The following is an 8,864-nucleotide window of genomic DNA, read 5'->3' as shown; positions in this document are numbered from 1 at the left end:
CCCTCTCTTCACCCGAGTGTCCAAAACATAAGGCCGCAAATCCGATGACACAACTACAAAGTCGATCATGGAACTGCGGCCTAGGGTGTCCTGGTGCCAAGTGCACATATGGACACCCTTATGTTTGAACATGGTGTTTGTTATCGACAAACTGTGACGAGCACAAAAGTCCAATAAAAAAACACCACTCGGGTTTAGATACGGGCGACCATTCTTCCCAATCACGCCTCTCCAGGTTTCACTGTCGTTGCCAACATGAGCGTTGAAGTCTCCCAGTAGGACAAGGGAATCACCCGGAGGAGCACTTTCCAGTACTCCCTCGAGTGTACCCAAAAAGGGTGGGTATTCTGAACTGCTGTTTGGTGCGTAAGCACAAACAACAGTCAGGACCCGTCCCCCCACCCGAAGACGAAGGGAAGCTACCCTCTCGTCCACTGGGTTGAACTCAAACGTACAGGCTTTGAGCCGGGGGGCAACCAGAATTGCCACCCCAGCCCGTCGCCTCTCACTGCCGGCAACGCCAGAGTGGAAGAGGGTCCAGTCCCTCTCGAGAGAACTGGTTCCAGAGCCCTTGCTGTGCGTCGAGGTGAGTCCGACTATATCCAGCCGGAACTTTTCTACCTCGCGCACTAGCTCAGGCTCCTTCCCCCCCAGTGAGGTGACGTTCCACGTCCCAAGAGCTAGCTTCTGTAGCCGAGGATCGGACCGCCAAGTGCCCTGCCTTCGGCTGCCGCCCAGCTCACAATGCACCCGACCTCTATGGCCCCTCCTATGAGTGGTGAGCCCATTTGAGGGATGACCCACGTTGCCTCTTCGGGCTGTGCCCGGCCGGGCCCCATGGGAACAGGCCCGACCACCAGGCGCTCGCCATCGTGCCCCAACTCCGGGCCTGGCTCCAGAGCGGGGCCCCGGTGACCCACGTCCGGGCGAGGGAAATCTGGGTTCATTTCGTTGTAATTCCATAGAAGTCTTTGAGCTGCTCTTTGTCTGATCACTCACCTAGGACCTGTTTGTCTTGGGAGACCCTACCAGGGGGCATGAAAACCCCCAGACAACATAGCTCCTAGGATCATTGGGACACGCAAACTCCTCTACCACGGTAAGGTAGCAGCTCAGAGAGGAGGTCGAATATTTCCAAAAACAATTTGAAATTTGGGCTCGTTAGACCACAGAACACCTTTCCACTTTGCATCAGTCCATCTTAGATGATCTCGGGCCCAGAGAAGCCGGCGGCGTTTCTGGATGTTGATAATTGGCTTTCGCTTTGCATAGTAGAGCTTTAACTTGCACTTACAGATATAGCAACAAACTGTATTTAGTGACAGTGGTTTTCTGAAGTGGGCTTCACGGTGGCAGAGGGGTTAGTGCGTCTGCCTCACAATACGAAGGTCCTGCAGTCCTGGGTTCAAATCCAGCCTCGGGATCTTCCTGTGTGGAGTTTGCATGTTCTCCCCGTGAATGCGTGGGTTCCCTCCGGGTACTCCGGCTTCCTCCCACCTCCAAAGACATGCACCTGGGGATAGGTTGATTGGCAACACTAAATTGGCCCTAGTGTGTGAATGTGAGTGTAAATGTTGTCTATCTGTGTTGGCCCTGCGATGAGGTGGCGACTTGTCCAGGGTGTACCCCGCCTTCCGCCCGATTGTAGCTGAGATAGGCACCAGCGCCCCCCGCGACCCCAAAAAGGGAATAAGCGGTAGAAAATGGATGGATGGATGGGTTTTCTGAAGTGTTCCTGAACTCATGTGGTGATATCCTTTAGAGATTGATGTCGGTTTTTGATACAGTGCCGTCCGAGGGATCGAAGGTCACGGTTATTCAATGTTAGTTTCCAGACATGCCGCTTACGTGGAGTGATTTCTCCAGATTCTCTGAACCTTTTGATGATATCATGGAGCGTAGATATTGAAATCCCTAAATTTCTTGCAATTGCACTTTGAGAAACGTTGTTCTTAAACTGTTTGACTATTTGCTCACGCAGTTGTGGACAAAGGGGTGTACCTCGCCCCATCCTTTCCTGTGAAAGACTGAGCATTTTTTGGGAAGCTGTTTTTATAGCCAATCATGGCACCCACCTGTTCCAAATTAGCCTTCACACCTGTGGGATGTCCCAAATAAGTGTTTGATGAGCATTTCTTAACTTTATCAGTATTTATTGCCACCTTTCCCAACTTCTTTGTCGCGTGTTGCTGGCATCAAATTCTAAAGTTATTGATTATTTGCACCAAAAAAACGTTTATAAGTTTGAACATCAAATATGTTGTCTTTGTAGCATATTCAACTGAATATGGCTTGAAAATGATTTGCAAATCATTGTATTCTGTTTATATTTACATCTAACACAATTTCCCAACTCATATGGAAACGGGGTTTGTACTTAATTTAATAATTAATTACATTTATGAAAGAGTAATTCTGTTTGTAATTGAATTTTTTGTCAAGTAACGACTATTATTATTCCTTTTTAAAACAGATATTCCAAACATTGTTAATTGATAAACTGTTTTATCAGGATATGGTGTATTTGCTCTTGCATCAATTTAAAAAGGTTATTTTGTGGTCGAGTACCGAGGGAAGTTCATCTCAAGACATGAGCGGGACAAGAGACAGAAACCCTCTATAAATATCTTTACTATTTATCTGGCATTATATGCTCATAATGTTAACAACAAAAAGTGCTGATAATGTTATAATTAATAAGTTCTAACATTATTTTTATGTGTTTTGTTGCAGACACCAACTGTTGATGTTCTATCTCAACATTCTCCAGATTCATGTGAGCGATAAACCGACTTCATCCCTCCAACAGGTTATTACTTGACTATTTTACTATCCATCCATCCATCCATTTTCTACTACCTGTCCCTTTTTTGGGGTGGCGGGGTGTGCTTGAGCCTATCTGAGCTGCATTCGGGCGGAAGGCGGAGTACACCCTGGACAAGTCGCCACCTCATTACACGGCCAACACAAATAGACAACATTTACACTCACATTCACACACTAGGGCCAATTTAGTGTTGCCAATCAACCTATCCCCAGGTGCATGTCTTTGGAGGTAAGATGAAGCCGGAGTACCCGGAGGGAACCCACGCAGTCACGGGGAGAACATGCAAACTCCACACAGAAAGATCACGAGCCCAGGATTTAACTCAGGACTACTCAGGACCTTCGATTTGTGACACACATGCACTAACCCCTGTACCACCGTGCTGCCCTATATCTGCTAAAAACTTGACACAACCTATACTTCAAAAGACATTTAATCCTTTTAACCTCTCACAGATCAGTTTATATGACAACATTTTTTAAGGGTACATCCATGTTAGTCAGTGTGGAAATAACAACTCATGTTTAGCAAAACAGGAGATGTTACAGGTCAGCAACATGAATTCTGTATGTGATCACTTGTCATGTACTCATATTGTTTGAACTAAAAAAGACTTCAGTGTGTTTCATATAAGGTCCTCATATTTTCTGAACCACATTAGTGTGTGTTACAATGTTTAATTCAAAGCTTTAAAATGAGTGTTTCAATCCAGGTCCTCATATTTTCTGAACCACATTTTAGTGAATGTTACATTCTTAAATAATAGTCTAAGAGCTAAAACGCTATAATAATCTTTACTGTTTATGTAGAATTATATGCTCAGAATATTATCAACCAAAAGTGGTTGTTAATGTTATAATTAATTAGTTCTGACATTATATTTTTGTGTTTTGTTGCAGACACCAACTGTTGGGGTTCTATCTCAACATTCTCCAGATTCAGATGTGAGCGATAAACCGACTTCATCCCTCCAACAGGTTATTACAAGTCTATTTTTACTATATCTGCTCTAAATGTGACCCAACCTATATTTTGAAAGACATTTATTAATTTTAATCTCTCACAGATCAGTTTATTTGACAACATTTTCGTAAGGGTACATCCATGTTAGTCAGTAAGGAGTTTGGAACTCATGTTTAGCAAAACAGGAGATGTTACAAGTTAACAACATACATTCTACATGTGACCACTCGTCATGTCCTTATATTGTTTGAACCAAGAAAGACTTGGGTGTGTTTCATATAAGGTCCTTATATTTTCTAAACCAGATTAGTGTGTGTTACAATGTTAATGTCCAAGCTTTAAAATGAGTGTCTCAATTTAGGTCCTCATATTTTCTGAACCAGATTTTAGTGTGTTTTATATTCTTAATTAATTGTCTAAGAGCTGAAACTCTGTAATAATCTTTACTATTTATCTGGCATTGTATGCTCAGAGTTTTATCAACAAAAAGTGCTGATAATGTTATAATTAATTAGTTTTGACATTATATTTTTGTGTTTTGTTGCAGAAACCAACTGTTGAGGTTCCATCTCAACATTCTCCAGATTCAGATGTGAGCCATTAACTGACTTCATCCCTCCAACAGGTTATTACATGTCTATTTTTACTATATCTGCTCTAAATTTGACCCAACCTATATTTTGAAAGACATTTATTTATTTTAATCTCTCACAGATCAGTTTATATGACAACTTTTTCGCAAGGGTACATCCATGTTAGTCAGTAGGAAGTTTAGAACTCATGTTTAGCAAAACAGGAGATGTTACAAGTCAACAACATACATTCTACATGTGAGCACTCGTCATGTCCTTATATTGTTTGAAGCAAGAAAGACTTAGGTGTGTTTCATATAAGGTCCTCATATTTTCTGAACCAGAAAATGTGTGTTACAATGTTAATGTCCAAGCTTTAAAATGAGTGTCTCAATTCAGGTCCTCATATTTTCTGAACCAGATTTTTGTGTGTGTTACATTCTTAATGAATTGTCTAAGAGCTGAAACTCTGTAATAATTTTTACCCTTTATCTGGCATTGTATGCTCAGATTTTTATCAACAAAAAGTGGTGAGAATGTTATAATTAATTAGTTATGACATTATATTTTTGTGTTTTGTTGCAGAAACCAACTGTTGAGGTTCTATCTCAACATTCTCTAGATTCAGATGACAGCCATAAACCGACTTCATCCCTCCAACAGGTTATTACATGTCTATTTTTACTATATCTGCTCTAAATTTGACCCAACCTATATTTTGAAAGACGTTTATTAATTTTAATCTCTCACAGATCAGTTTATATGACATCATTTTCGTAAGGGTACATCCATGTTAGTCAGTAGGGAGTTTGGAACTCATGTTTAGCAAAACAGGAGATGTTTACAGCCGGTTTCTGCAGCGCTGTTTTCATTGATCAAAGTATTTTTTCGGTGGTCGTGTTTTTGGTACATAACTTGTAAATAGTGCGCAAATAATAGGCTATATATATATATATATATATATATATATATATATATATAAATACATTCAAACCCCGTTTCCATATGAGTTGGGAAATTGTGTTAGATGTACATATAAACGGGATACAATGATTTGCAAAGAATTTTCAACCCCAATTCTGTTGAATATGCTACAAAGACAACATATTTGATGTTAAAACTGCTAAACATTTTTTTTGCAAAGAATTTAGGGATTTTACCATCTAGGGTCCGTAAAATTATCAAAAGGTTCAGAGAATCTGGAGAAATCACTGGACGTAAGCGATGTACTGCATTAAAAACCGACATCAGTGTGTAAAAGATATCACCACATGGGCTCAGAAATACTTCAGAAAACCACTGTCAGTTACTACAGTTGGTCGCTACATCTGTAAATGCAAGTTAAAACTCTACTATGCAAAGCAAATGCCATTTATCAACAACACAGAGGAACGTCGCGGGCTTCGCTTGGCCCGAGCTCATCTAAGATGGACTGATGCAAAGTGGAAAAGTGTTCTGTGGTCTGACGAGTCCACATTTCAAATTATATATGGAAATTGTGGACGTGGTGTTCTCCGGAACAAAGAGGAAAATAACAATCCGGATTGTTATAGGCGCAAAGTTCAAAAGCCAGCATGTGTGATGGTATGGGGGTGTATTAGTGCCCAAATCATGGGTAACTTACACATCTGAGAAGGCACCATTAATGCTGAATGGTCCATACAGGTTTTGGAGCAACATATGTTGTCATCCAAGCAACATTATCATGGACGCCCCTGCTTATTTCAGCAAAACAATGCCAAGCCACGTGTTACAACAGCGTGTCTTCGTAGTAAAAGAGTGCGGGTACTTTCCTGGTCCGCCTGCAGTCCAGACATGTCTCCCATCGAAAATGTGTAGCGCATTATGACGCGTAAAATACGACAACTTAAGCTCTACATCAAGCAAGAATGGTAAAGAATTCTACTTTCAAAGCTTCAACAATTAGTTTCCTCAGTTCCCAAACGTTTATTGAGTGTTGTTAAAAGAAAATGTGATGTAACACAGTGGTGAACATGCCCTTTCCCAACTACTTTGGCACGTGTTGCAGCCATGAAATTCTAAGTTAATTATTATTTACAAAAAAAAAAAAGTTTGAGTTTTAACATCAAATATGTTGTCTTTGTAATGTTTTCAATTGAATATGGGTTGAAAAGGATTTGCAAATCATTGTATTCAGTTTATATTTACATCTAACACAATTTTCCCAACTTTTTTGTATATATATTAGGGCTGGGCAACGATTAAAATTTTTAATCGAAGTTAATCGCACTATTTCTCTTATTAATCGCGATTAACTGCATTGTATACGCAAAGCCCAATAATGAATTCAAAAGTAGTGTGTAGTGCACCTTTATTGGAATATTCTCCCACATGAACAAAAGCGCCAAAAGATTTGTTGTGCAAACACAATTTAAATCAGTCCTTGTTAAACAGTAGCAGTTAAATAGCATATTTTATGAAAATCAACTCCAAAAATGTAAATACAAACATTTAAGCTTATTGCCACTGCCAGGGTATTTAGGTTATCCTGTTTGTTATGGAAAATAAATATAATCTACATACAAATCTCTGAGCCACAATCATAACATCTGAACAGGCAATTTCTGAGGTAACAGCAGAAACATTTTTTTTTGATCAGGGATCTTATGTTTAAAAAACTTATATTATAGGTAGTGGGCTGTTTTAGGGAATGTTTGATCAAATTATCCTTAGTAGCAATATTAATAATGTTGTGTTTATTCTGCGTAGTGGACTTAAAATAATTATGACCATATCTGTTTGCTTGGTGCTTTGATAAACTGAACACATATACATGGTACTATATTGTAATGTTATGAGCCAGGGGAAAAAAGAACTACCCTACCCAGCATGCAACAGGAGTGACGAGCATGCGCGGTAGCCCGGTATAGGTTGTGTCGCCATGGCGGCATCTTGTATGTTGTGATATGCTCGCTCTGAAAGCAAACGTTAAGAACTCAGCCAACACTCCTGGTCTGCATTATTCATAAATGGACAGACAACACATATACTCCGCTGCTTCACAAAGCACAATATGTTAAATGTTTACTTTTACAGTTTTCTAATTCTTCCTTTCAGATTGACAGCAGGACAAATCGCTGGAAGTGGGTATGTCTCAAGCTTCTTCCACTTGGTCCACTCCAAAGCGGGGTAAATAAATAATCCACATCATTTACTAGAATATTATATTACGTTTTGCACCTTTTCACTGTGTTATAGTCATTATTCCTTCAGTAAGAAATTGTATTTTGTCTCCTTTATGACAGCTGCAAAGGGGAAGAAGTGGAAGCAGTTGAATGACACATGTTGCATTTTGTAACTGGCAACAAAGTACCAGGTAAAAAAGATTGTGAAGCCTGCCTCCATAAAGAACTAGTAACTCTACAGGACAGAGATTGGCTTGACATCAAGTACTACATCCATAACAGAATTATATTTAAAAAAGGAAAAAAAAATGTTTTCCCACATCTTCTGTGGTAGTTTGAGTATGTTACCAGCAATTAAAAAAGCAAAATAAACAGCAAGCGTTTTGTATTTATTCCAGATAATTCTTAGCGACAAAATCCACAAAAACAATTCAGTTACACTTAATCGACAATTACATTTTTACCCATGTTTCTTTTAAACTCTTCTTGGTTTTAGATTACAGTAGCATGGGATTGGGATTTTTTTTTTAAATGACAACACATCAACTAAACCAACTCAGGTGGTTTTGTTAAGTCTCTGGTGTCATTAGCCTCATATGTCACATGAACCTGAAATCTTAAACACTCTGTGACGTCATGGTTGTCATATTTCACAAACTTGAAATCTTAAACACTCTGTGACGTCATGGTCATCATATGTCACATAAACATGAAATCTTAAACACTCTGTGACGTCATGGTCATCATATGTCACATAAACTTGAAATCTTAAACACTCTGTGACGTCATGGTCATCATATGTCACATGAACCTGAAATCTTAAACACTCTGTGACGTCATGGTCATCATATGTCACATAAACTTGAAATCTTAAACACTCTGGTCTTCATTTGTCACCTAAACCTGACAAGTCCTCATATGTACCATAAAAATCAGGTTCAGAAAAAAACAAAAGAGTTGCAAAAATCTCAATAGACCACTGTGTTTCTAAAATTCTGGTTCACTAACCGTCTGATTCCCAGGCCTGTAGGACCATTGGAAAGGCATGTCCCCATATGTCACGTTTTTGTCATAAGTCCTCATATGTCACCCAAACACGTATGCGTGTGTGTGTGTGTGTGTGTGTGTGTGTGTGTGTGTGTGTGCGTGTGTGTTTGTGAGAGAGAGCAAGAAAATTCATTATCAAGGTCACTCAGGACAGCCAAGAGAGTTATGGTTTATCTCTTGTTGGAAGCGATGCACCTTAAAAAAACAACAACTACATTTTCACAACTCAACCGTCCTTTTTATCGATCAGCTCGTTCTTTTCTTACGTTTCTTACACTCAAAAAAATAACTCATAAGATTTACTTGAAA

At 39.6% G+C, this 8,864-nt stretch overlaps 1 long non-coding RNA gene across 1 annotated transcript; it reads left to right on the top strand.

Moving 5' to 3' along the window:
* The first annotated feature begins 2,546 nt into the window (after positions 1-2,546).
* On the top strand, positions 2,547-7,880 carry LOC133554930 (uncharacterized). The gene is made up of 6 exons (XR_009807240.1): positions 2,547-2,809; positions 3,727-3,804; positions 4,338-4,415; positions 4,948-5,025; positions 7,441-7,512; positions 7,629-7,880. It is a non-coding gene; the product is annotated as an uncharacterized LOC133554930 (long non-coding RNA).
* The last annotated feature ends 984 nt before the right edge of the window (positions 7,881-8,864 follow it).

Source organism: Nerophis ophidion, linkage group LG06, assembly GCF_033978795.1.
Source record: "Nerophis ophidion isolate RoL-2023_Sa linkage group LG06, RoL_Noph_v1.0, whole genome shotgun sequence".
Taxonomy (NCBI): domain Eukaryota; kingdom Metazoa; phylum Chordata; class Actinopteri; order Syngnathiformes; family Syngnathidae; genus Nerophis; species Nerophis ophidion.
This window is presented reverse-complemented; position numbering and strand designations above follow the sequence as displayed.